A 27,404-nucleotide genomic window follows, 5' to 3' on the forward strand; every position below is an offset into this window, starting at 1 on the left:
TCAAAACATAGACAGTAGGAAGAGTCAGTCTTCTTGTACTTAAGTCGGCATTGTGCCTTCTGTATTTAATTCCGATGCAATTTCTGTGTTTCATCGTCAATAAGAAGGTCAGAGGGATACAGTAAACCTGAAGTGAAGCATCGGAATCCAAAACTAGTGTCACAGGAATGGTTCAAAACATAGACTGTAGGAAGTGTCAGTCTTCTTGTACGTAAGTCGGCATTGTGCCATTTGTATTCATTTCCGATGCAACTTCTGTGTTTCATCGTCAATAAGAAGGTCCAAGGTACACAGCAAACCTGAACTGAAGCATCGGAATCAATAACTAGTGTCACAGGAATGGTTCAAAACATAGTCAGTAAGAAGAGTCAGTCTTCTTGTACTTAAGTCGGCATTGTGCCTTTCGTATTTAATTCCGATGCAATTTCTGTGTTTCATCGGCAATAAGGTCAGAGGGATACAGTAAACCTGAAGTGAAGCATCGGAATCCATAACTAGTGTCACAGGAATGGTTCAAAACATAGATAGTAGGAAGAGTCAGTCTTCTTGTACTTAAGTCGGCATTGTGCATTTGTATTTAATTCCGATGCAATTTCTGTGATTCATCGTCAATAAGAAGGTCCAAGGGATACAGTAAACCTGAAGTGAAGCATCGGACGCTATAACTAGTGTCACAGAAATGGTTCAAAACATAGACAGTAGAAAGAGTCAGTCATCTCATACTTAAGTCGGCATTGTGCCTTTTGTAATTAATTCCGATGCCATTTCTGTGTTTCACCGTCAATAAGAAGGTCCAAGGGAAACAGTAAACCTGAAGTGAAGCATCGGAATCTATAACTAGTGTCACAGAAATGGTACCACAAATAGACAGTACGAAGAGTCAGTCTTTTTGTACTTCAGTCGGCATTGTATATTTTGTATTTAATTCCGATGCAATTTCTGTGTTTCATCGTCAATAAGAACGTCAGAGGGATACAGTAAACCTGAGGTGAAGCATCGGAATATATAACTAGTGTCACAGGAATGGTTCATAACATAGTCAGTAAGAAGAGTCAGTCTTCTTGTCCTTAAGTCAGCATTGTGCCTTTTCTATTTATTTCCGATGCAATTTCTGTGTTTCATCGTTAATGAGAAGGTCAGAGGGATACAATAAACCTGAAGTGAAGCATCGGAATCTATAACTAGTGTCACAGGAATGGTTCAAAACATAGACAGTAAGAAGAGTCAGTCTTCGTGTACTTAAGTCGGCATTTTGCCTTTTGTATTTAAATCCGATGCAATTTCTGTGTTTCATCGTCAATGCGAAGGCCCAAGGGATACATTAAACCTAAAGTGAAGCATCGGAATCTATAACTAGTGTCACAGGAATGGTTCAAAGCATAGTCAGTAAGAAGAGTCAGTCTTCTTGTCCTTAAGTTCGCATTGTGCCTTTTGTATTTAATTAAGATGCAATTTCTGTGTTTCATCGTCAATAAGAAGGTCAGTGGGATACAGTAAACCTTAAGTGATGCATCGGAATCCACAACTAGTGTCACAGGAATGGTTCCAAACATAGACAGTACGAAGAGTCAGTCTTCTTGTACTTAAGTCGGCATTGTGGCTTTTGTATTTAATTCCGATGCAATTTCTGTGTTTCATCGTCAATAAGAAGGTGCAAGGGATACAGTGAACCTGAAGTGAAGCATCGGAATCTACAACTAGTGTCACAGGATTGGTTCAAAACATAGACAGTAAGAAGAGACAGTCTTCTTGTACTTATGTCGGAATTGTGCCTCTTGTATTTAATTCCGATGCAATTTCTGTGATTCATCGTCAATAAGAAGGTCCAAGGGAAACAGTAAACCTGAAGTGAAGCATCGGAATCTATAACTAGTGTCACAGGAATGGTTGCAAACATAGATAGTACGAAAAGTCAGTCTTCTTGTACTTAAGTCGGCATTGTGGCTTTTGTATTTAATTCCAATGCAATTTCTGTGATTCATCGACAATAAGAAGGTCCAAGGGAAACAGTAAACCTGAAGTGACGCATCGGAATCTATAACTAGTGTCACAGGAATGGTTCCAAACATAGACAGTACGAAGAGTCAGTCTTCTTGTACTTAAGTCGGCATTGTGGCTTTTGTAATTAATTCCAATGCAATTTCTGTGTTTCATCGTCAATAAGAAGGTCAGAGGTATACAGTAAACCTGTAGTGAAGCATCGGAATCTATAACTAGTGTCACAGGAATGGTTCAAAACATAGTCAGTAAAAAGAGTCAGTCTTCTTGTCCTTAAGTCGGCATTGTGCGTTTTGTATTTATTTCCGATGCAATTTCTATGATTCATCGTCCATAAGAAGGTCCAAGGGATACAGTAAACCTGAAGTGAAGCACCGGACTCTATAACTAGTGTCACAGAAATGGTTCATAAGATAGACAGTAGAAAGAGTCAGTCATCTCATACTTAAGTCGGCATTGTGCCTTTTGTATTTAATTCCGATTCAATTTCTGTGTTTCATCGTCAATAAGAAGGTCCATGGGAAACAGTAAACCTGAAGTGAAGCATCGGAATCTATAACTAGTGTCACAGGAATGGTTCAAACTATAATCAGTAAGAAGAGTCAGTCTTTTTGTACTTAAGTCGGCTTTATGGCCTTTTCTATTTAATTCCGACGCAATATCTGTGTTTCATCGTCAATAAGAAGATCCAAGAGATACAGTAAACCTGAAGTGAAGCATCGGAATCTATAACAAGTGTCACAGGAAAGGTTTAAACATAGACAGTAAGTAGAGTCAGTCTTCTTGTACTTAAGTCGGCATTGTGCCTTTTCTATTTAATTCCGATGCAATTTCTGTGTTTCATCGTCAATAGGAAGGTCCAAGGGATACAGTAAACCTGGAGTGTAGCATTGGAATCTATAACTAGTGTCACAGGAATGGTTCAAAACATAGACAGTAAGAAGAGTCTGTCTTCGTATACTTAAGTCGGCATTTTGCCTTTTGTATTTCATTTCGATGCAATTTCTGTGTTTCATCGTCAATAAGAAGGTACAAGGGAGACAGTAAACCTGAAGTGAAGCGTCGGAATCTATAACTAGTGTCACAGGAATGGTTCAAATCATAGCCAGTAGGAAGAGTCCGTGTTCTTGTACTCAAGTCGGCATTGTGCCTTTTGTATTTAATTCCGATGCAATTTCTGTGTTTCATCGTCAATAAGAAGGACCAAGGGATACAGTAAACCTGAAGTGAAGCATCGGAATCTACAACTAGTGTCACAGGATTGGTTCAAAACATAGACAGCAACAAGAGTCAGTCTTCTTGTACTTAAGTCGGCATTGTGCCTTTTCTATTTAATTCCGATGCAATTTCTCTGTTTCATCGTCACTAAGAAGGTCAGAGGGATACAGTAAGCCTGAAGTGAAGCATCGGAATCTGTAACTAGTGTCACAGGAATGGTTCAAAACATAGTCAATAAGAAGAGTCAGTCTTCTTGTACTTAAGTCGGCATTGTGCCTTTCGTAGTTAATTCCGATGCAATTTCAGTGTTTCACCGTCAATAAGAAGGTCAGAGGGATACAGTAAACCTGAAGTGAAGCATCGGAGTCTATAACCAGTGTAGCAGGAATGGTTCAAACATATACAGTAAGAAGAGTCAGTCTTCTTGTACTAAAGTCGGCATTGTGCCTTTTGTATTTAATTCCGATGCAATTTCTTTGTTTCATCGTCAATAAGAGGGTCATAGGGATACAGTAAACATGAAGTCAAGCATCGGGGTCTATAACTAGTGTCACAGGAATGGTTCCAAACATAGACAGTACGTAGAGTCAGTCTTCTTGTACGTAAGTCGGCATTGTGGCTTTTGTATTTAATTCTGATGCAATTTCTGTGATTCATCGTCAATAAGAAGGTCCAAGGGATACAGTAAACCTGAACTGAAGCATCGGACTCTATAACTAGTGTCACAGAAATGGTTCAAAAGATAGACAGTAGGAAGAGTCAGTCATCTCATACTTAAGTCGGCATTCTGCCTTTTGTATTTAATTCCGATGCAATTTCTGTGTTTCATCGTCTATAAGAAGGTCCAAGGGAAACGGTAAACCTGAAGTGAAGCATCGGAATCTATAACTAGTGTCACAGGAATGGTTCACAACATAGTCAGTAAGAAGAGTCAGTCTTCTTGTCCTTAAGTGGGCATTGTGCCTTTTGTATTTAATTCCGTTGCAATTTCTGTGTTTCATCGTCAATAAGAAGGTCCAAGGGATACAGTAAACCTGGAGTGAAGCATCGGAATCTATCACTAGAGTCACAGGTATGGTTCAAAACATAGACAGTAAGAAGAGTCAGTCCTCTTGTTCTTACGTCGACATTGTGCCTTTTCTATTTATTGCCGATTAATTTCTGTGTTTCATCGTCAATAAGTAGGTCCAACGGATACAGTAAAGCTGAGGTGAAGCATCGGAATCTATAACTAGTGTCACAGGAATGGTTCATAACATAGTCAGTAAGAAGAGTCAGTCTTCTTGTCCTTAAGTCGGCATTGTGCCTTTTCCATTTAATTCCGATTCAATTTCTGGGTTTCATCGTCAATAAGAAGGTCCAAGGGATACAGTAAACCTGGAGTGAAGCATCGGAATCTATGACTAGAGTCACAGGAATGGTTCAAAACATAGACAGTAAGAAGAGTCAGTCCTCTTGTACTTAAGTCGGCATTGTGTCTTTTGTATTTAATTCCGATGCAATTTCTGTGTTTCATCGTCAATAAGAGGGTCATAGGGATTCAGTAAAAATGAAGACAAGCATCGGAGTCTATAACTAGTGTCTCAGGAATGGTTCAAAACATAGTCAGTAAGAAGAGTCAGTCTTCTTGTCCTTAAGTCGACATTGTGCCTTTTCTATTTAATTCCGACGCAATTTCTGTGTTTCATTGTCAATAAGAAGTTCCAAGGGATACAGTAAACCTGGAGTGAAGCATCGGAATTTATAACAAGTGTCACAGGAAAGGTTCAAAGCATAGACGGTAAGAAGAGTAACTCTTTTTGTACTTAAGTCGGCATTGTGCCTTTTCTATTTAATTCCGATGCAATTTCTGTGTTTCATCGTCAATAAGAAGGTCAGAGGGATACAGTAAACCCGAGGTGAAGCATCGGAATCTATAACTAGTGTCACAGGAATTGTTTAAAACATAGTCAAGAAGAAGAGTCAGTCTTCTTGTATTTAAGTCGGCATAGTGCCCTTCGTATTAAAATTCCGATGCAATTTCTGTGTTTCATCGTCAATAAGAAGGTCCAAGGGATACAGTAAACCTGAAGTGAAGCATCGGAATCTACAACTAGTGTCACAGGATTTTTTCAAAACATAGACAGTAAGAAGAGTCATTCTTCTTGTACTTAAGTCGGCATTGTGCATTTTCTATTTAATTCCGATGCAATTTCTGTGTTTCATCGTCACCAAGAAGGTCAGAGGGATACACTAAACCAGAAGTGAAGCATCGGAATCTATAACTAGTGTCACAGGAATGGTTCCAAACATAGTCAGTAAGAAGAGTCAGTGTTCTTGTACATAAGTCGGCATTGTGCCTTTCGTATTTAATTCCGATGCAATTTCTGTGTTTCACCGTCAATAAGAAGGTCAGAGGGATACAGTAAACCTGAAGTGAAGTATCGGAATCTATAACCAGTGTAGCAGGAATGGTTCAAACATATACAGTAAGAAGAGTCAGTCTTCTTGTACTAAAGTCGGCATTGTGCCTTTTGTATTAAATTCCGATGCAATTTCTGTGTTTCATCGTCAACAAGAGGGTCATAGAGATACAGTAAACATGAAGTCAAGCATCGGAGTCTATAACTAGTGTCACAGGAATGGTTCAAAACATAGTCAGTAAGAAGTGTCAGTCTTCTTGTCCTTAAGTGGGCATTGTGCCTTGTGTATTTAATTCCGTTGCAATTTCTGTGTTTCATCGTCAATAAGTAGGTCCAAGGGATACAGTAAACCTGGAGTGAAGCACCGGAATCTTTTACTAGAGTCACAGTAGTGGTTCAAAACATAGACAGTAAGAAGAGTCGGTCTTCTTGTACTTAAGTCGGCATCGTGCTTTTTGTATTTAATTCCGATGCAATTTCTGTGATTCATCGTCAATAAGAAGGTCCAAGGGATACAGTGAACCTGAAGTGAAGCATCGGAATCTAAAACTAGCGTCACAGGATTGGTTCAAAACATAGACAGTAAGAAGAGCCAGTCTTCTTGTACTTAAGTCGGCATTGTGTCTTTTGTATTTAATTCCGATGCAATTTCTGTGATTCATCGTCAATAAGAAGGTCCAAGGGAAACAGTAAACCTGAAGTGACTGATCGGAATCTATAGCTAGTGTCACAGGAATGGTTCCAAACATAGACAGTACGAAGAGTCAGTCTTCTTGTCCTTAAGTCGGCATTGTGCCTTTTGTATTTAATTCCGATGCAATTTTGTGTTTCATCGGCAATAAGGTCAGAGGGATACAGTAAACCTGAAGTGAAGCATCGGAATCCATAACTAGTGTCACAGGAATGGTTCAAAACATAGATAGTAGGAAGAGTCAGTCTTCTTGTACTTAAGTCGGCATTGTGCATTTGTATTTAATTCCGATGCAATTTCTGTGATTCATCGTCAATAAGAAGGTCCAAGGGATACAGTAAACCTGAAGTGAAGCATCGGACGCTATAACTAGTGTCACAGAAATGGTTCAAAACATAGACAGTAGAAAGAGTCAGTCATCTCATACTTAAGTCGGCATTGTGCCTTTTGTATTTAATTCCGATGCCATTTCTGTGTTTCATCGTCAATAAGAAGGTCCAAGGGAAACAGTAAACCTGAAGTGAAGCATCGGAATCTATAACTAGTGTCACAGAAATGGTACCACACATAGACAGTACGAAGAGTCAGTCTTCTTGTACTTAAGTCGGCATTGTATATTTTCTATTTAATTCCGATGCAATTTCTGTGTTTCATCGTCAATAAGAACGTCAGAGGGATACAGTAAACCTGAGGTGAAGCATCGGAATCTATAACTAGTGTCACAGGAATGGTTCATAACATAGTCAGTAAGAAGAGTCAGACTTCTTGTCCTTAAGTCAGCATAGTGCCTTTTCTATTTATTTCCGATGCAATTTCTGTGTTTCATCGTCAATAAGAAGGTCAGAGGGATACAATAAACCTGAAGTGAAGCATCGGAATCTATAACTAGTGTCACAGGAATGGTTCAAAACATAGACAGTAAGAATAGTCAGTCTTCGTGTACTTAAGTCGGCATTTTGCCTTTTGTGTTTAAATCCGATGCAATTTCTGTGTTTCATCGTCAATGCGAAGGCCCAAGGGATACATTAAACCTGAAGTGAAGCATCGGGATCTATAACTAGTGTCACAGGAATGGTTCAAAGAATAGTCAGTAAGAAGAGTCAGTGTTCGTGTCCTTAAGTTGGCATTGTGCCTTTTGTATTTAATTCCGATGCAATTTCTGTTTTTCATCGTCAATAAGAAGGTCAGTTGGATACAGTAAACCTGAAGTGAAGCATCGGAATCTATAACTAGTGTCACAGGAATGGTTGCAAACATAGATAGTACGAAAAGTCAGTCTTCTTGTACTTAAGTCGGCATTGTGGCTTTTGTATTTAATTCCAATGCAATTTCTGTGATTCATCGACAATAAGAAGGTCCAAGGGAAACAGTAAACCTGAAGTGACGCATCGGAATCTATAACTAGTGTCACAGGAATGGTTCCAAACATAGACAGTACGAAGAGTCAGTCTTCTTGTACTTAAGTCGGCATTGTGGCTTTTGTATTTAATTCCAATGCAATTTCTGTGTTTCATCGTCAATAAGAAGGTCAGAGGTATACAGTAAACCTGTAGTGAAGCATCGGAATCTATAACTAGTGTCACAGGAATGGTTCAAAACATAGTCAGTAAAAAGAGTCAGTCTTCTTGTCCTTAAGTCGGCATTGTGCGTTTTGTATTTATTTCCGATGCAATTTCTATGATTCATCGTCAATAAGAAGGTCCAAGGGATACAGTAAACCTGAAGTGAAGCACCGGACTCTATAACTAGTGTCACAGAAATGGTTCATAAGATAGACAGTAGAAAGAGTCAGTCATCTCATACTTAAGTCGGCATTGTGCCTTTTGTATTTAATTCCGATTCAATTTCTGTGTTTCATCGTCAATAAGAAGGTCCATGGGAAACAGTAAACCTGAAGTGAAGCATCGGAATCTATAACTAGTGTCACAGGAATGGTTCAAACTATAATCAGTAAGAAGAGTCAGTCTTTTTGTACTTAAGTCGGCTTTATGGCCTTTTCTATTTAATTCCGACGCAATTTCTGTGTTTCATCGTCAATAAGAAGATCCAAGAGATACAGTAAACCTGAAGTGAAGCATCGGAATCTATAACAAGTGTCACAGGAAAGGTTTAAACATAGACAGTAAGTAGAGTCTGTCTTCTTGTACTTAAGTCGGCATTGTGCCTTTTCCATTTAATTCCGATGCAATTTCTGTGTTTCATCGTCAATAGGAAGATCCAAGGGATACAGTAAACCTGGAGTGTAGCATAGGAATCTATAACTAGTGTCACAGGAATGGTTCAAAACATAGACAGTAAGAAGAGTCTGTCTTCGTATACTTAAGTCGGCATTTTGCCTTTTGTATTTCATTTCGATGCAATTTCTGTGTTTCATCGTCAATAAGAAGGTACAAGGGAGACAGTAAACCTGAAGTGAAGCGTCGGAATCTATAACTAGTGTCACAGGAATGGTTCAAATCATAGCCAGTAGGAAGAGTCCGTGTTCTTGTACTCAAGTCGGCATTGTGCCTTTTGTATTTAATTCCGATGCAATTTCTGTGTTTCATCGTCAATAAGAAGGACCAAGGGATACAGTAAACCTGAAGTGAAGCATCGGAATCTACAACTAGTGGCACAGGATTGGTTCAAAACATAGACAGCAAGAAGAGTCAGTCTTCTTGTACTTAAGTCGGCATTGTGCCTTTTCTATTTAATTCCGATGCAATTTCTCTGTTTCATCGTCACTAAGAAGGTCAGAGGGATACAGTAAACCTGAAGTGAAGCATCGGAATCTGTAACTAGTGTCACAGGAATGGTTCAAAACATAGTCAATAAGAAGAGTCAGTCTTCTTGTACTTAAGTCGGCATTGTGCCTTTCGTAGTTAATTCCGATGCAATTTCAGTGTTTCACCGTCAATAAGAAGGTCAGAGGGATACAGTAAACCTGAAGTGAAGCATCGGAGTCTATAACCAGTGTAGCAGGAATGGTTCAAACATATACAGTAAGAAGAGTCAGTCCTCTTGTACTAAAGTCGGCAATGTGCCTTTTGTATTTAATTCCGATGCAATTTCTTTGTTTCATCGTCAATAAGAGGGTCATAGGGATACAGTAAACATGAAGTCAAGCATCGGGGTCCATAACTAGTGTCACAGGAATGGTTCCAAACATAGACAGTACGTAGAGTCAGTCTTCTTGTACGTATGTCGGCATTGTGGCTTTTGTATTTAATTCCGATGCAATTTCTGTGATTCATCGTCAATAAGAAGGTCCAAGGGATACAGTAAACCTGAACTGAAGCATCGGACTCTATAACTAGTGTCACAGAAATGGTTCAAAAGATAGACAGTAGGAAGAGTCAGTCATCTCATACTTAAGTCGGCATTCTGCCTTTTGTATTTAATTCCGATGCAATTTCTGTGTTTCATCGTCAATAAGAAGGTCCAAGGGAAACGGTAAACCTGAAGTGAAGCATCGGAATCTATAACTAGTGTCACAGGAATGGTTCCACACATAGACAGTACGAAGAGTCAGTCTTCTTGTACTTAAGTCGGCATTGTGGCATTTGTAATTAATTCCGATGCAATGTCTGTGTTTCATCATCAATAAGAACGTCAGAGGGATACAGCAAACCTAAGGTGAAGCATCGAAATCTATAACTAGTCTCACAGGAATGGTTCAAATCATAGTCAGTAAGTAGAGTCAGTCTTCTTGTCTTTAAGTCGGCATTGTGCCTTTTGTATTTAATTCCGATGCAATTTCTGTGTTTCATCGGCAATAACGTCAGAGGGATACAGTAAACCTGAAGTGAAGCATCGGAATCCATAACTAGTGTCACAGGAATGGTTCAAAACATAGATAGTAGGAAGAGTCAGTCTTCTTGTACTTAAGTCGGCATTGTGCATTTGTATTTAATTCCGATGCAATTTCTGTGATTCATCGTCAATAAGAAGGTCCAAGGGATACAGTAAACCTGAAGTGAAGCATCGGACGCTATAACTAGTGTCACAGAAATGGTTCAAAACATAGACAGTAGAAAGAGTCAGTCATCTCATACTTAAGTCGGCATTGTGCCTTTTGTATTTAATTCCGATGCCATTTCTGTGTTTCACCGTCAATAAGTAGGTCCTAGGGAAACAGTAAACCTGAAGTGAAGCATCGGAATCTATAACTAGTGTCACAGAAATGGTACCACACATAGACAGTACGAAGAGTCAGTCTTTTTGTACTTAAGTCGGCATTGTGTATTTTGTATTTAATTCCGATGCAATTTCTGTGTTTCATCGTCAATAAGAACGTCAGAGGGATACAGTAAACCTGAGGTGAAGCATCGGAATATATAACTAGTGTCACAGGAATGGTTCATAACATAGTCAGGAAGAAGAGTCAGTCTTCTTGTCCTTAAGTCAGCATTGTGCCTTTTCTATTTATTTCCGATGCAATTTCTGTGTTTCATCGTCAATAAGAAGGTCAGAGGGATACAATAAACCTGAAGTGAAGCATCGGAATCTATAACTAGTGTCACAGGAATGGTTCAAAACATAGACAGTAAGAAGAGTCAGTCTTCGTGTACTTAAGTCGGCATTTTGCCTTTTGTATTTAAATCCGATGCAATTTCTGTGTTTCATCGTCAATGCTAAGGCCCAAGGGATACATTAAACCTAAAGTGAAGCATCGGAATCTATAACTAGTGTCACAGGAATGGTTCAAAGCATAGTCAGTAAGAAGAGTCAGTCTTCTTGTCCTTAAGTTGGCATTGTGCCTTTTGTATTTAATTCCGATGCAATTTCTGTGTTTCATCGTCAATAAGAAGGTCAGTGGGATACAGTAAACCTGAAGTGATGCATCGGAATCCACAACTAGTGTCACAGGAATGGTTCCAAACATAGACAGTACGAAGAGTCAGTCTTCTTGTACTTAAGTCGGCATTGTGGCTTTTGTATTTAATTCCGATGCAATTTCTGTGTTTCATCGTCAATAAGAAGGTGCAAGGGATACAGTGAACCTGAAGTGAAGCATCGGAATCTACAACTAGTGTCACAGGATTGGTTCAAAACATAGACAGTAAGAAGAGACAGTCTTCTTGTACTTAAGTCTGCATTGTGCCTTTTGTATTTAATTTCGATGCAATTTCTGTATTTCATCGTCAATAAGAAGGTCCAAGGGAAACAGTAATCCTGAAGTGAAGCATCGGAATCTATAGCTAGTGTCACAGGAATGGTTCCAAACATAGACAGTACGAAGAGTCAGACTTCTTGTAGTTAAGTCGGCATTGTGGCTTTTGTATTTAATTCCAATGCAATTTCTGTGATTCATCGTCAATAAGAAGGTCCAAGGGATACAGTAAACCTGAAGTGAAGCATCGGACTCTATAACTAGTGTCACAGAAATGGTTCAAAAGATAGACAGTAGAAAGAGTCAGTCGTCTCATACTTTGGTCGGCATTGTGCCTTTTGTATTTAATTCCGATGCAATTTCTGTGTTTCATTGTCAATAAGATGGTCCAAGGGAAACAGTAAACCTGAAGTGAAGCATCGGAATCTATAACTAGTGTCACAGGAATGGTTCCACACATAGGCAGTACGAAGAGTCAGTCTTCTTGTACTTAAGTCGGCATTGTGGCATTTGTATTTAATTCCGATGCAATTTCTGTGTTTCATCGTCAATAAGAACGTCAGAGGGATACAGTAAACCTAAGGTTAAGCATCGGAATCTATAACTAGTCTCACAGGAATGGTTCAAAACATAGTCAGTAAGAAGATTCAGTCTTCATGTCCTTAAAACGGCATTGTACCTTTTGTATTTAATTCCGATGCAATATCTGTGTTTCATCGGCAATAAGGTCAGAGGGATGACAGTAAACCTGAAGTGAAGCATCAGAATCCATAACTAGTGTCACAGGAATGGTTCAAAACATAGATAGTAGGAAGAGTCAGTCTTCTTGTACTTAAGTCGGCATTGTGCATTTGTATTTAATTCCGATGCAATTTCCGTGATTCATCGTCAATAAGAAGGTCCAAGGGATACAGTAAACCTGAAGTGAAGCATCGGACGCTATAACTAGTGTCACAGAAATGGTTCAAAACATAGACAGTAGAAAGAGTCAGTCATCTCATACTTAAGTCGGCATTGTGCCTTTTGTATTTAATTCCGATGCCATTTCTGTGTTTCATCGTCAATAAGAAGGTCCAAGGGAAACAGTAAACCTGAAGTGAAGCATCGGAATCTATAACTAGTGTCACAGAAATGGTACCACACATAGACAGTACGAAGAGTCAGTCTTCTTGTACTTAAGTCGGCATTGTATATTTTGTATTTAATTCCGATGCAATTTCTGTGTTTCTTCGTCAATAAGAACGTCAGAGGGATACAGTAAACCTGAGGTGAAGCATCGGAATCTATAACTAGTGTCACAGGAATGGTTCATAACATAGTCAGTAAGAAGAGTCAGACTTCATGTCCTTAAGTCAGCATTGTGCCTTTTCTATTTATTTCCGATGCAATTTCTGTGTTTCATCGTCAATAAGAAGGTCAGTGGGATACAGTAAACCTGAAGTGAAGGATCGGAATCCACAACTAGTGTCACAGGAATGGTTCCAAACATAGACAGTACGAAGAGTCAGTCTTCTTGTACTTAAGTCGGCATTGTGGCTTTTGTATTTAATTCCGATGCGATTTCTGTGTTTCATCGTCAATAAGAAGGTGCAAGTGATACAGTGAACCTGAAGTGAAGCATCGGAATCTACAACTAGTGTCACAGGATTGGTTCAAAACATAGACAGTAAGAAGAGACAGTCTTCTTGTACTTATGTCGGCATTGTGCCTTTTGTATTTAATTCCGATGCAATTTCTGTGATTCATCGTCAATAAGAAGGTCCAAGGGAAACATTAAACCTGAAGTGACGCATCGGAATCTATAACTAGTGTCACAGGAATGGTTCCAAACATAGACAGCACGAAGGGTCAGTCTTCTTGTACTTAAGTCGGCATTGTGGCTTTTGTATTTAATTCCAATGCAATTTCTGTGTTTCATCGTCAATAAGAAGGTCAGAGGTATACAGTAAACCTGAAGTGAAGCATCGGAATCTATAACTAGTGTCACAGGAATGGTTCAAAACATAGTCAGTAAAAAGAGTCAGTCTTCTTGTCCTTAAGTCGGCATTGTGCCTTTTGTATGTAATTCCGATGCAATTTCTATGAATCATCGTCAATAAGAAGGTCCAAGGGATAAAGTAAACCTGAAGTGATGCATCGGACTCTATAACTAGTGTCACAGAAATGGTTCAAAAGATAGACAGGAGAAAGAGTCAGTCATCTCATACTTAAGTCGGCATTGTGCCTTTTGTATTTAATTCCGATGCAATTTCTGTGTTTCATCGTCAATAAGAAGGTCCATGGGAAACAGTAAACCTGAAGTGAAGCATCGGAATGTATAACTAGTGTCACAGGAATGGTTGAAACTATGATCAGTAAGAAGAGTCAGTCTTTTTGTACTTAAGTCGGCTTTATGGCATTTTCAATTTAATTCCGACGCAGTTTCTGTGTTTCATCGTCAATAAGAAGATCCAAGAGATACAGTAAACCTGAAGTGAAGCATCGGGATCCATAACAAGTGTCACAGGAAAGGTTCAAAACATTGACAGTAAGAAGAGTCAGTCTTCTTGTACTTAAGTCGGCATTGTGCCTTATCCATTTAATTCCGATGCAATTTCTGTGTTTCATCGTCAATAAGAAGGTCAGAGGGATACAGTAAACCTGAGGTGAAGCATCGGAATCTATAACCAGTGTCACAGGAATGGTTCAAAACATAGTCCGGAAGAAGAGTCAGTCTTCTTGTACTTAAGTCGGCATAGTGCCCTTCGTATTTAATTCCGATGCAATTCCTGTGTTTCATCGTCAATAAGAAGGTCCAAGGGATACAGTAAACCTGGAGTGTAGCATAGGAATCTATCACTAGTGTCACAGTAATGGTTCAAATCATAGACAGTAAGATGAGTCACTCTTCGTATACTTAAGTCGGCATTTTGCCTTTTGTATTTAATTTCGATGCAATTTCTGTGTTTCATCGTCAATAAGAAGGTACAAGGGATACAGTAAAGCTGAAGGGAAGCGTCGGAATCTATAACTAGTGTCACAGGAAGGGTTCAAAACATAGCCAGTAGGAAGAGTGAGTGTTCTTGTACTTAAGTCGGCATTGTGCCTTTTGTATTTAATTCCGATGCAATTTCTGTGTTTCATCGTCAATAAGAAGGTCCAAGGGATACAGTAAACCTGAAGTGAAGCATCGGAATCTACAACTAATGTCACAGGATTGGTTCAACACATAGACAGCAAGAAGAGTCAGTCTTCTTGTACTTAAGTCGGCATTGTGCCTTTTCTATTTAATTCCGATGCAATTTCTCTGTTTCATCGTCACTAAGAAGGTCAGAGGGATACAGTAAACCTGAAGTGAAGCATCGGAATCTGTAACTAGTGTCACAGGAATGGTTCAAAACATAGGCAATAAGAAGAGTCAGTCTTCTTGTACTTAAGTCGGCATTGTGCCTTTCGCATTTAATTCCGATGCAATTTCTGTGTTTCACCGTCAATAAGAAGGTCAGAGGGATACAGTAAACCTGAAGTGAAGCATCGGAATCTATAACCAGTGTAGCAGGAATGGTTCAAACATATACAGTAAGAAGAGTCAGTCTTCTTGTACTAAAGTCGGCATTGTGCCTTTTGTATTTAATTCCGATGCAATTTCTTTGTTTCATCGTCAATAAGAGGGTCATAGGGATACAGTAAACATGAAGTCAAGCATCGGAGTCTATAACTAGTGTCACAGGAATGGTTCAAAACATAGTCAGTAAGAAGAATCAGTATCCTTGTACTTAAGTCGGCATTGTGCCATTTGTATTTAATTCCGATGCAATTTCTGTGTTTCATCGTCAATAAGTAGGTCCAAGGGATACATTAAACCTGAAGTGAAGCATCGGAATCTATAACTAGGGTCACTGGAATGGTTCAAAATATAAACAGTATGAAGAGTCAGTCTTCTTGTACTTAAGTCCGCATTGTGCCTTTTCTATTTAATTCCGATGATATTTCTGTGATTCATCGTCAATAAGAAGGTCCAAGGGAAACAGTAAACCTGAAGTGACGCATCGGAATCTATAACTAGTGTCACAGGAATGGTTCCAATCATAGACAGTACGTAGAGTCAGTCATCTTGTACTTAAGTCGGCATTGTGGCTTTTGTATTTAATTCCGATGCAATTTCTGTGATTCATCGTCAATAAGAAGGTCCAAGGGATACAGTAAACCTGAACTGAAGCATCGGACTTTATAACTAGTGTCACAGAAATGGTTCAAAAGATAGACAGTAGGAAGAGTCAGTCATCTCATACTTAAGTCGGCATTCTGCCTTTTGTATTTAACTCCGATGCAATTTCTGTGTTTCATCGTCAATAAGAAGGTCCAAGGGAAACGGTAAACCTGAAGTGAAGCATCGGAATCTATAACTAGTGTCACAGGAATGGTTCCACACATAGACAGTACGAAGAGTCAGTCTTCTTGTACTTAAGTCGGCATTGTGGCATTTGTATTTAATTCCGATGCAATGTCTGTGTTTCATCGTCAATAAGAACGTCAGAGGGATACAGTAAACCTAAGGTGAAGCATCGAAATCTATAACTAGTCTCACAAGAATGGTTCAAATCATAGTCAGTAAGTAGAGTCAGTCTTCTTGTCCTTAAGTCGGCATTGTGCCTTTTCTATTTAATTCCGATGCAATTTCTGTGTTTCATCGTCAATAAGAAGGTCAGAGGGATACAGTGAACCTGAAGTGAAGCATCGGAATCTAAAACTAGCGTCACAGGATTGGTTCAAAACATAGACAGTAAGAAGAGCCAGTCTTCTTGTACTTAAGTCGGCATTGTGTCTTTTGTATTTAATTCCGATGCAATTTCTGTGACTCATCGTCAATAAGAAGGTCCAAGGGAAACAGTAAACCTGAAGTGACTGATCGGAATCTATAGCTAGTGTCACAGGAATGGTTCCAAACATAGACAGTACGAAGAGTCAGTCTTCTTGTCCTTAAGTCGGCATTGTGCCTTTTGTATTTAATTCCGATGCAATTTTGTGTTTCATCGGCAATAAGGTCAGAGGGATACAGTAAACCTGAAGTGAAGCATCGGAATCCATAACTAGTGTCACAGGAATGGTTCAAAACATAGATTGTAGGAAGAGTCAGTCTTCTTGTACTTAAGTCGGCATTGTATATTTTGTATTTAATTCCGATGCAATTTCTGTGTTTCATCGTCAATAAGAACGTCAGAGGGATACAGTAAACCTGAGGTGAAGCATCGGAATCTATAACTAGTGTCACAGGAATGGTTCAAAACATAGACAGTAAGAATAGTCAGTCTTCGTGTACTTAAGTCGGCATTTTGCCTTTTGTGTTTAAATCCGATGCAATTTCTGTGTTTCATCGTCAATGCGAAGGCCCAAGGGATACATTAAACCTGAAGTGAAGCATCGGGATCTATAACTAGTGTCACAGGAATGGTTCAAAGCATAGTCAGTAAGAAGAGTCAGTCTTCGTGTCCTTAAGTTGGCATTGTGCCTTTTGTATTTAATTCCGATGCAATTTCTGTGTTTCATCGTCAATAAGAAGGTCCGTGGGATACAGTAAACCTGAAGTGAAGCATCGGAATCCACAACTAGTGTCACAGGAATGGTTCCAAACATAGACAGTACTAAGAGTCAGTCTTCTTGTACTTAAGTCGGCATTGTGGCTTTTGTATTTAATTCCGATGCAATTTCTGTGTTTCATCGTCAATAAGAAGGTGCAAGGGATACAGTGAACCTGAAGTGAAGCATCGGAATCTACAACTAGTGTCACAGGATTGGTTCAAAACATAGACAGTAAGAAGAGACAGTCTTCTTGTAGTTATGTCGGAATTGTGCCTCTTGTATTTAATTCCGATGCAATTTCTGTGATTCATCGACAATAAGAAGGTCCAAGGGAAACAGTAAACCTGAAGTGACGCATCGGAATCTATAACTAGTGTCACAGGAATGGTTCCAAACATAGACAGTACGAAGAGTCAGTCTTCTTGTACTTAAGTCAGCATTGTGGCTTTTGTATCTAATTCCAATGCAATTTCTGTGTTTCATCGTCAATAAGAAGGTCAGAGGTATACAGTAAACCTGTAGTGAAGCATCGGAATCTATAACTAGTGTCACAGGAATGGTTCAAAACATAGTCAGTAAAAAGAGTCAGTCTTCTTGTCCTTAAGTCGGCATTGTGCGTTTTGTATTTATTTCCGATGCAATTTCTATGATTCATCGTCAATAAGAAGGTCCAAGGGATACAGTAAACCTGAAGTGAAGCACCGGACTCTATAACTAGTGTCACAGAAATGGTTCATAAGATAGACAGTAGAAAGAGTCAGTCATCTCATACTTAAGTCGGCATTGTGCCTTTTGTATTTAATTCCGATTCAATTTCTGTGTTTCATCGTCAATAAGAAGGTCCATGGGAAACAGTAACCTGAAGTGAAGCATCGGAATCTATAACTAGTGTCACAGGAATGGTTCAAACTATAATCAGTAAGAAGAGTCAGTCTTTTTGTACTGAAGTCGGCTTTATGGCCTTTTCTATTTAATTCCGACGCAATTTCTGTGTTTCATCGTCAATAAGAAGATCCAAGAGATACAGTAAACCTGAAGTGAAGCATCGGAATCTATAACAGGTGTCACAGGAAAGGTTTAAACATAGACAGTAAGTAGAGTCAGTCTTCTTGTACTTAAGTCGGCATTGTGCCTTTTCTATTTAATTCCGATGCAATTTCTGTGTTTCATCGTCAATAGGAAGGTCCAAGGGATACAGTAAACCTGGAGTGTAGCATAGGAATCTATAACTAGTGTCACAGGAATGGTTCAAAACATAGACAGTAAGAAGAGTCTGTCTTCGTATACTTAAGTCGGCATTTTGCCTTTTGTATTTCATTTCGATGCAATTTCTGTGTTTCATCGTCAATAAGAAGGTACAAGGGAGACAGTAAACCTGAAGTGAAGCGTCGGAATCTATAACTAGTGTCACAGGAATGGTTCAAATCATAGCCAGTAGGAAGAGTCCGTGTTCTTGTACTCAAGTCGGCATTGTGCCTTTTGTATTTAATTCCGATGCAATTTCTGTGTTTCATCGTCAATAAGAAGGACCAAGGGATACAGTAAACCTGAAGTGAAGCATCGGAATCTACAACTAGTGTCACAGGATTGGTTCAAAACATAGACAGCAAGAAGAGTCAGTCTTCTTGTACTTAATTCGGCATTGTGCCTTTTCTATTTAATTCCGATGCAATATCTCTGTTTCATCGTCACTAAGAAGGTCAGAGGGATACAGTAAACCTGAAGTGAAGCATCGGAATCTGTAACTAGTGTCACAGGAATGGTTTAAAACATAGTCAATAAGAAGAGTCAGTCTTCTTGTACTTAAGTCGGCATTGTGCCTTTCGTAGTTAATTCCGATGCAATTTCAGTGTTTCACCGTCAATAAGAAGGACAGAGGGATACAGTAAACCTGAAGTGAAGCATCGGAGTCTATAACCAGTGTAGCAGGAATGGTTCAAACATATACAGTAAGAAGAGTCAGTCTTCTTGTACTAAAGTCGGCATTGTGCCTTTTGTATGTAATTCCGATGCAATTTCTTTGTTTCATCGTCAATAAGAGGGTCATAGGGATACAGTAAACATGAAGTCAAGCATCGGGGTCTATAACTAGTGTCACAGGAATGGTTCCAAACATAGACAGTACGTAGAGTCAGTCTTCTTGTACGTAAGTCGGCATTGTGGCTTTTGTATTTAATTCCGATGCAATTTCTGTGATTCATCGTCAATAAGAAGGTCCAAGGGATACAGTAAACCTGAAGTGAAGCATCGGAATCTATAACTAGTGTCACAGGAATGGTTCCACACATAGACAGTACGAAGAGTCAGTCTTCTTGTACTTAAGTCGGCATTGTGGCATTTGTATTTAATTCCGATGCAATGTCTGTGTTTCATCATCAATAAGAACGTCAGAGGGATACAGCAAACCTAAGGTGAAGCATCGAAATCTATAACTAGTCTCACAGGAATGGTTCAAATCATAGTCAGTTAGTAGAGTCAGTCTTCTTGTCTTTAAGTCGGCATTGTGCCTTTTGTATTTAATTCCGATGCAATTTCTGTGTTTCATCGGCAATAACGTCAGAGGGATACAGTAAACCTGAAGTGAAGCATCGGAATTCATAACTAGTGTCACAGGAATGGTTCAAAACATAGACAGTAGGAAGAGTCAGTCTTCTTGTACTTAAGTCGGCATTGTGCCTTCTGTATTTAATTCCGATGCAATTTCTGTGTTTCATCGTCAATAAGAAGGTCAGAGGGATACAGTAAACCTGAAGTGAAGCATCGGAATCCAAAACTAGTGTCACAGGAATGGTTCAAAACATAGACTGTAGGAAGTGTCAGTCTTCTTGTACGTAAGTCGGCATTGTGCCATTTGTATTCATTTCCGATGCAACTTCTGTGTTTCATCGTCAATAAGAAGGTCCAAGGTATACAGCAAACCTGAACTGAAGCATCGGAATCAATAACTAGTGTCACAGGAATGGTTCAAAACATAGTCAGTAAGAAGAGTCAGTCTTCTTGTACTTAAGTCGGCATTGTGCCTTTCGTATTTAATTCCGATGCAATTTCTGTGTTTCATCGGCAATAAGGTCAGAGGGATACAGTAAACCTGAAGTGAAGCATCGGAATCCATAACTAGTGTCACAGGAATGGTTCAAAACATAGATAGTAGGAAGAGTCAGTCTTCTTGTACTTAAGTCGGCATTGTGCATTTGTATTTAATTCCGATGCAATTTCTGTGATTCATCGTCAATAAGAAGGTCCAAGGGATACAGTAAACCTGAAGTGAAGCATCGGACGCTATAACTAGTGTCACAGAAATGGTTCAAAACATAGACAGTAGAAAGAGTCAGTCATCTCATACTTAAGTCGGCATTGTGCCTTTTGTAATTAATTCCGATGCCATTTCTGTGTTTCACCGTCAATAAGAAGGTCCAAGGGAAACAGTAAACCTGAAGTGAAGCATCGGAATCTATAACTAGTGTCACAGAAATGGTACCACACATAGACAGTACGAAGAGTCAGTCTTTTTGTACTTAAGTCGGCATTGTATATTTTGTATTTAATTCCGATGCAATTTCTGTGTTTCATCGTCAATAAGAACGTCAGAGGGATACAGTAAACCTGAGGTGAAGCATCGGAATATATAACTAGTGTCACAGGAATGGTTCATAACATAGTCAGTAAGAAGGGTCAGTCTTCTTGTCCTTAAGTCAGCATTGTGCCTTTTCTATTTATTTCCGATGCAATTTCTGTGTTTCATCGTCAATAAGAAGGTCAGAGGGATACAATAAACCTGAAGTGAAGCATCGGAATCTATAACTAGTGTCACAGGAATGGTTCAAAACATAGACAGTAAGAAGAGTCAGTCTTCGTGTACTTAAATCGGCATTTTGCCTTTTGTATTTAAATCCGATGCAATTTCTGTGTTTCATCGTCAATGCGAAGGCCCAAGGGATACATTAAACCTAAAGTGAAGCATCGGAATCTATAACTAGTGTCACAGGAATGGTTCAAAGCATAGTCAGTAAGAAGAGTCAGTCTTCTTGTCCTTAAGTTGGCATTGTGCCTTTTGTATTTAATTAAGATGCAATTTCTGTGTTTCATCGTCAATAAGAAGGTCAGTGGGATACAGTAAACCTTAAGTGATGCATCGGAATCCACAACTAGTGTCACAGGAATGGTTCCAAACATAGACAGTACGAAGAGTCAGTCTTCTTGTACTTAAGTCGGCATTGTGGCTTTTGTATTTAATTCCGATGCAATTTCTGTGTTTCATCGTCAATAAGAAGGTGCAAGGGATACAGTGAACCTGAAGTGAAGCATCGGAATCTACAACTAGTGTCACAGGATTGGTTCAAAACATAGACAGTAAGAAGAGACAGTCTTCTTGTACTTAAGTCTGCATTGTGCCTTTTGTATTTAATTTCGATGCAATTTCTGTATTTCATCGTCAATAAGAAGGTCCAAGGGAAACAGTAATCCTGAAGTGAAGCATCGGAATCTATAGCTAGTGTCACAGGAATGGTTCCAAACATAGACAGTACGAAGAGTCAGACTTCTTGTAGTTAAGTCGGCATTGTGGCTTTTGTATTTAATTCCAATGCAATTTCTGTGATTCATCGTCAATAAGAAGGTCCAAGGGATACAGTAAACCTGAAGTGAAGCATCGGACTCTATAACTAGTGTCACAGAAATGGTTCAAAAGATAGACAGTAGAAAGAGTCAGTCGTCTCTTACTTTGGTCGGCATTGTGCCTTTTGTATTTAATTCCGATGCAATTTCTGTGTTTCATTGTCAATAAGATGGTCCAAGGGAAACAGTAAACCTGAAGTGAAGCATCGGAATCTATAACTAGTGTCACAGGAATGGTTCCACACATAGGCAGTACGAAGAGTCAGTCTTCTTGTACTTAAGTCGGCATTGTGGCATTTGTATTTAATTCCGATGCAATTTCTGTGTTTCATCGTCAATAAGAACGTCAGAGGGATACAGTAAACCTAAGGTGAAGCATCGGAATCTATAACTAGTCTCACAGGAATGGTTCACTACATAGTCAGTAAGAAGAGTCAGTCTTCATGTCCTTATGTCGGCATTGTACCTTTTGTATTTAATTCCGATGCAATTTCTGTGTTTCATCGGCAATAAGGTCAGAGGGATGACAGTAAACCTGAAGTGAAGCATCAGAATCCATAACTAGTGTCACAGGAATGGTTCAAAACATAGATAGTAGGAAGAGTCAGTCTTCTTGTACTTAAGTCGGCATTGTGCATTTGTATTTAATTCCGATGCAATTTCCGTGATTCATCGTCAATAAGAAGGTCCAAGGGATACAGTAAACCTGAAGTGAAGCATCGGACGCTATAACTAGTGTCACAGAAATGGTTCAAAACATAGACAGTAGAAAGAGTCAGTCATCTCATACTTAAGTCGGCATTGTGCCTTTTGTATTTAATTCCGATGCCATTTCTGTGTTTCATCGTCAATAAGAAGGTCCAAGGGAAACAGTAAACCTGAAGTGAAGCATCGGAATCTATAACTAGTGTCACAGAAATGGTACCACACATAGACAGTACGAAGAGTCAGTCTTCTTGTACTTAAGTCGGCATTGTATATTTTGTATTTAATTCCGATGATATTTCTGTGTTTCATCGTCAATAAGAACGTCAGAGGGATACAGTAAACCTGAGGTGAAGCATCGGAATCTATAACTAGTGTCACAGGAATGGTTCATAACATAGTCAGTAAGAAGAGTCAGACTTCATGTCCTTAAGTCAGCATTGTGCCTTTTCTATTTATTTCCGATGCAATTTGTGTGTTTCATCGTCAATAAGAAGGTCAGTGGGATACAGTAAACCTGAAGTGAAGGATCGGAATCCACAACTAGTGTCACAGGAATGGTTCCAAACATAGACAGTACGAAGAGTCAGTCTTCTTGTACTTAAGTCGGCATTGTGGCTTTTGTATTTAATTCCGATGCGATTTCTGTGTTTCATCGTCAATAAGAAGGTGCAAGTGATACAGTGAACCTGAAGTGAAGCATCGGAATCTACAACTAGTGTCACAGGATTGGTTCAAAACATAGACAGTAAGAAGAGACAGTCTTCTTGTACTTATGTCGGCATTGTGCCTTTTGTATTTAATTCCGATGCAATTTCTGTGATTCATCGTCAATAAGAAGGTCCAAGGGAAACATTAAACCTGAAGTGACGCATCGGAATCTATTACTAGTGTCACAGGAATGGTTCCAAACATAGACAGCACGAAGGGTCAGTCTTCTTGTACTTAAGTCGGCATTGTGGCTTTTGTATTTAATTCCAATGCAATTTCTGTGTTTCATCGTCAATAAGAAGGTCAGAGGTATACAGTAAACCTGAAGTGAAGCATCGGAATCTATAACTAGTGTCACAGGAATGGTTCAAAACATAGTCAGTAAAAAGAGTCAGTCTTCTTGTACTTATGTCGGCATTGTGCCTTTTGTATTTAATTCCGATGCAATTTCTATGAATCATCGTCAATAAGAAGGTCCAAGGGATAAAGTAAACCTGAAGTGATGCATCGGACTCTATAACTAGTGTCACAGAAATGGTTCAAAAGATAGACAGGAGAAAGAGTCAGTCATCTCATACTTAAGTCGGCATTGTGCCTTTTGTATTTAATTCCGATGCAATTTCTGTGTTTCATCGTCAATAAGAAGGTCCATGGGAAACAGTAAACCTGAAGTGAAGCATCGGAATCTATAACTAGTGTCACAGGAATGGTTGAAACTATAATCAGTAAGAAGAGTCAGTCTTTTTGTACTTAAGTCGGCTTTATCGCATTTTCAATTTAATTCCGACGCAGTTTTTGTGTTTCATCGTCAATAAGAAGATCCAAGAGATACAGTAAACCTGAAGTGAAGCATCGGGATCCATAACAAGTGTCACAGGAAAGGTTCAAAACATAGACAGTAAGAAGAGTCAGTCTTCTTGTACTTAAGTCGGCATTGTGCCTTTTCTATTTAATTCCGATGCAATTTCTGTGTTTCATCGTCAATAAGAAGGTCAGAGGGATACAGTAAACCTGAGGTGAGGCATCGGAATCTATAACCAGTGTCACAGGAATGGTTCAAAACATAGTCCGGAAGAAGAGTCAGTCTTCTTGTACTTAAGTCGGCATAGTGCCCTTCGTATTTAATTCCGATGCAATTCCTGTGTTTCATCGTCAATAAGAAGGTCCAAGGGATACAGTAAACCTGGAGTGTAGCATAGGAATCTATAACTAGTGTCACAGTAATGGTTCAAATCATAGACAGTAAGATGAGTCACTCTTCGTATACTTAAGTCGGCATTTTGCCTTTTGTATTTAATTTCGATGCAATTTCTGTGTTTCATCGTCAATAAGAAGGTACAAGGGATACAGTAAAGCTGAAGGGAAGCGTCGGAATCTATAACTAGCGTCACAGGAAGGGTTCAAAACATAGCCAGTAGGAAGAGTGAGTGTTCTTGTACTTAAGTCGGCATTGTGCCTTTTGTATTTAATTCCGATGCAATTTCTGTGTTTCATCGTCAATAAGAAGGTCCAAGGGATACAGTAAACCTGAAGTGAAGCATCGGAATCTACAACTAATGTCACAGGATTGGTTCAAAACATAGACAGCAAGAAGAGTCAGTCTTCTTGTACTTAAGTCGGCATTGTGCCTTTTCTATTTAATTCCGATGCAATTTCTCTGTTTCATCGTCACTAAGAAGGTCAGAGGGATACAGTAAACCTGAAGTGAAGCATCGGAATCTGTAACTAGTGTCACAGGAATGGTTCAAAACATAGGCAATAAGAAGAGTCAGTCTTCTTGTACTTAAGTCGGCATTGTGCCTTTCGCATTTAATTCCGATGCAATTTCTGTGTTTCACCGTCAATAAGAAGGTCAGAGGGATACAGTAAACCTGAAGTGAAGCATCGGAATCTATAACCAGTGTAGCAGGAATGGTTCAAACATATACAGTAAGAAGAGTCAGTCTTCTTGTACTAAAGTCGGCATTGTGCCTTTTGTATTTAATTCCGATGCAATTTCTTTGTTTCATCGTCAATAAGAGGGTCATAGGGATACAGTAAACATGAAGTCAAGCATCGGAGTCTATAACTAGTGTCACAGGAATGGTTCAAAACATAGTCAGTAAGAAGAATCAGTATCCTTGTACTTAAGTCGGCATTGTGCCATTTGTATTTAATTCCGATGCAATTTCTGTGTTTCATCGTCAATAAGTAGGTCCAAGGGATACATTAAACCTGAAGTGAAGCATCGGAATCTATAACTAGGGTCACTGGAATGGTTTAAAATATAAACAGTATGAAGAGTCAGTCTTCTTGTACTTAAGTCCGCATTGTGCCTTTTCTATTTAATTCCGATGATATTTCTGTGATACATCGTCAATAAGAAGGTCCAAGGGAAACAGTAAACTGAAGTGACGCATCGGAATCTATAACTAGTGTCACAGGAATGGTTCCAATCATAGACAGTACGTAGAGTCAGTCATCTTGTACTTAAGTCGGCATTGTGGCTTTTGTATTTAATTCCGATGCAATTTCTGTGATTCATCGTCAATAAGAAGGTCCAAGGGATACAGTAAACCTGAACTGAAGCATCGGACTTTATAACTAGTGTCACAGAAATGGTTCAAAAGATAGACAGTAGGAAGAGTCAGTCATCTCATACTTAAGTCGGCATTCTGCCTTTTGTATTTAACTCCGATGCAATTTCTGTGTTTCATCGTCAATAAGAAGGTCCAAGGGAAACGGTAAACCTGAAGTGAAGCATCGGAATCTATAACTAGTGTCACAGGAATGGTTCCACACATAGACAGTACGAAGAGTCAGTCTTCTTGTACTTAAGTCGGCATTGTGGCATTTGTATTTAATTCCGATGCAATGTCTGTGTTTCATCGTCAATAAGAACGTCAGAGGGATACAGTAAACCTAAGGTGAAGCATCGAAATCTATAACTAGTCTCACAAGAATGGTTCAAATCATAGTCAGTAAGTAGAGTCAGTCTTCTTGTCCTTAAGTCGGCATTGTGCCTTTTCTATTTAATTCCGATGCAATTTCTGTGATTCATCGTCAATAAGAAGGTCCAAGGGATACAGTAAACCTGAACTGAAGCATCGGACTTTATAACTAGTGTCACAGAAATGGTTCAAAAGATACACAGTAGGAAGAGTCAGTCATCTCATACTTAAGTCGGCATTCTGCCTTTTGTATTTAATTCCGATGCTATTTCTTTGTTTCATCGTCAATAAGAGGGTCATAGGGATACAGTAAACATGAAGTCAAGCATCGGAGTCTATAACTAGTGTCACAGGAATGGTTCAAAACATAGTCAGTAAGAAGAATCAGTATCCTTGTACTTAAGTCGGCATTGTGCCATTTGTATTTAATTCCGATGCAATTTCTGTGTTTCATCGTCAATAAGTAGGTCCAAGGGATACATTAAACCTGAAGTGAAGCATCGGAATCTATAACTAGGGTCACTGGAATGGTTCAAAATATAAACAGTATGAAGAGTCAGTCTTCTTGTACTTAAGTCCGCATTGTGCCTTTTCTATTTAATTCCGATGATATTTCTGTGATTCATCGTCAATAAGAAGGTCCAAGAGATACAGTAAACCTGAAGTGAAGCATCGGGATCCATAACAAGTGTCACAGGAATGGTTCAAAACATAGACAGTAAGAAGAGTCAGTCTTCTTGTACTTAAGTCGGCATTGTGCCTTTTCTATTTAATTCCGATGCAATTTCTGTGTTTCATCGTCAATAAGAAGGTCAGAGGGATACAGTAAACCTGAGGTGAAGCATCGGAATCTATAACCAGTGTCACAGGAATGGTTCAAAACATAGTCCGGAAGAAGAGTCAGTCTTCTTGTACTTAAGTCGGCATAGTGCCCTTCGTATTTAATTCCGATGCAATTCCTGTGTTTCATCGTCAATAAGAAGGTCCAAGGGATACAGTAAACCTGGAGTGTAGCATAGGAATCTATAACTAGTGTCACAGTAATGGTTCAAATCATAGACAGTAAGATGAGTCACTCTTCGTATACTTAAGTCGGCATTTTGCCTTTTGTATTTAATTTCGATGCAATTTCTGTGTTTCATCGTCAATAAGAAGGTACAAGGGATACAGTAAAGCTGAAGGGAAGCGTCGGAATCTATAACTAGTGTCACAGGAAGGGTTCAAAACATAGCCAGTAGGAAGAGTGAGTGTTCTTGTACTTAAGTCGGCATTGTGCCTTTTGTATTTAATTCCGATGCAATTTCTGTGTTTCATCGTCAATAAGAAGGTCCAAGGGATACAGTAAACCTGAAGTGAAGCATCGGAATCTACAACTAATGTCACAGGATTGGTTCAAAACATAGACAGCAAGAAGAGTCAGTCTTCTTGTACTTAAGTCGGCATTGTGCCTTTTCTATTTCATTCCGATGCAATTTCTCTGTTTC

Source organism: Schistocerca serialis, chromosome 9, assembly GCF_023864345.2.
Source record: "Schistocerca serialis cubense isolate TAMUIC-IGC-003099 chromosome 9, iqSchSeri2.2, whole genome shotgun sequence".
In the NCBI taxonomy this organism is placed as follows: domain Eukaryota; kingdom Metazoa; phylum Arthropoda; class Insecta; order Orthoptera; family Acrididae; genus Schistocerca; species Schistocerca serialis.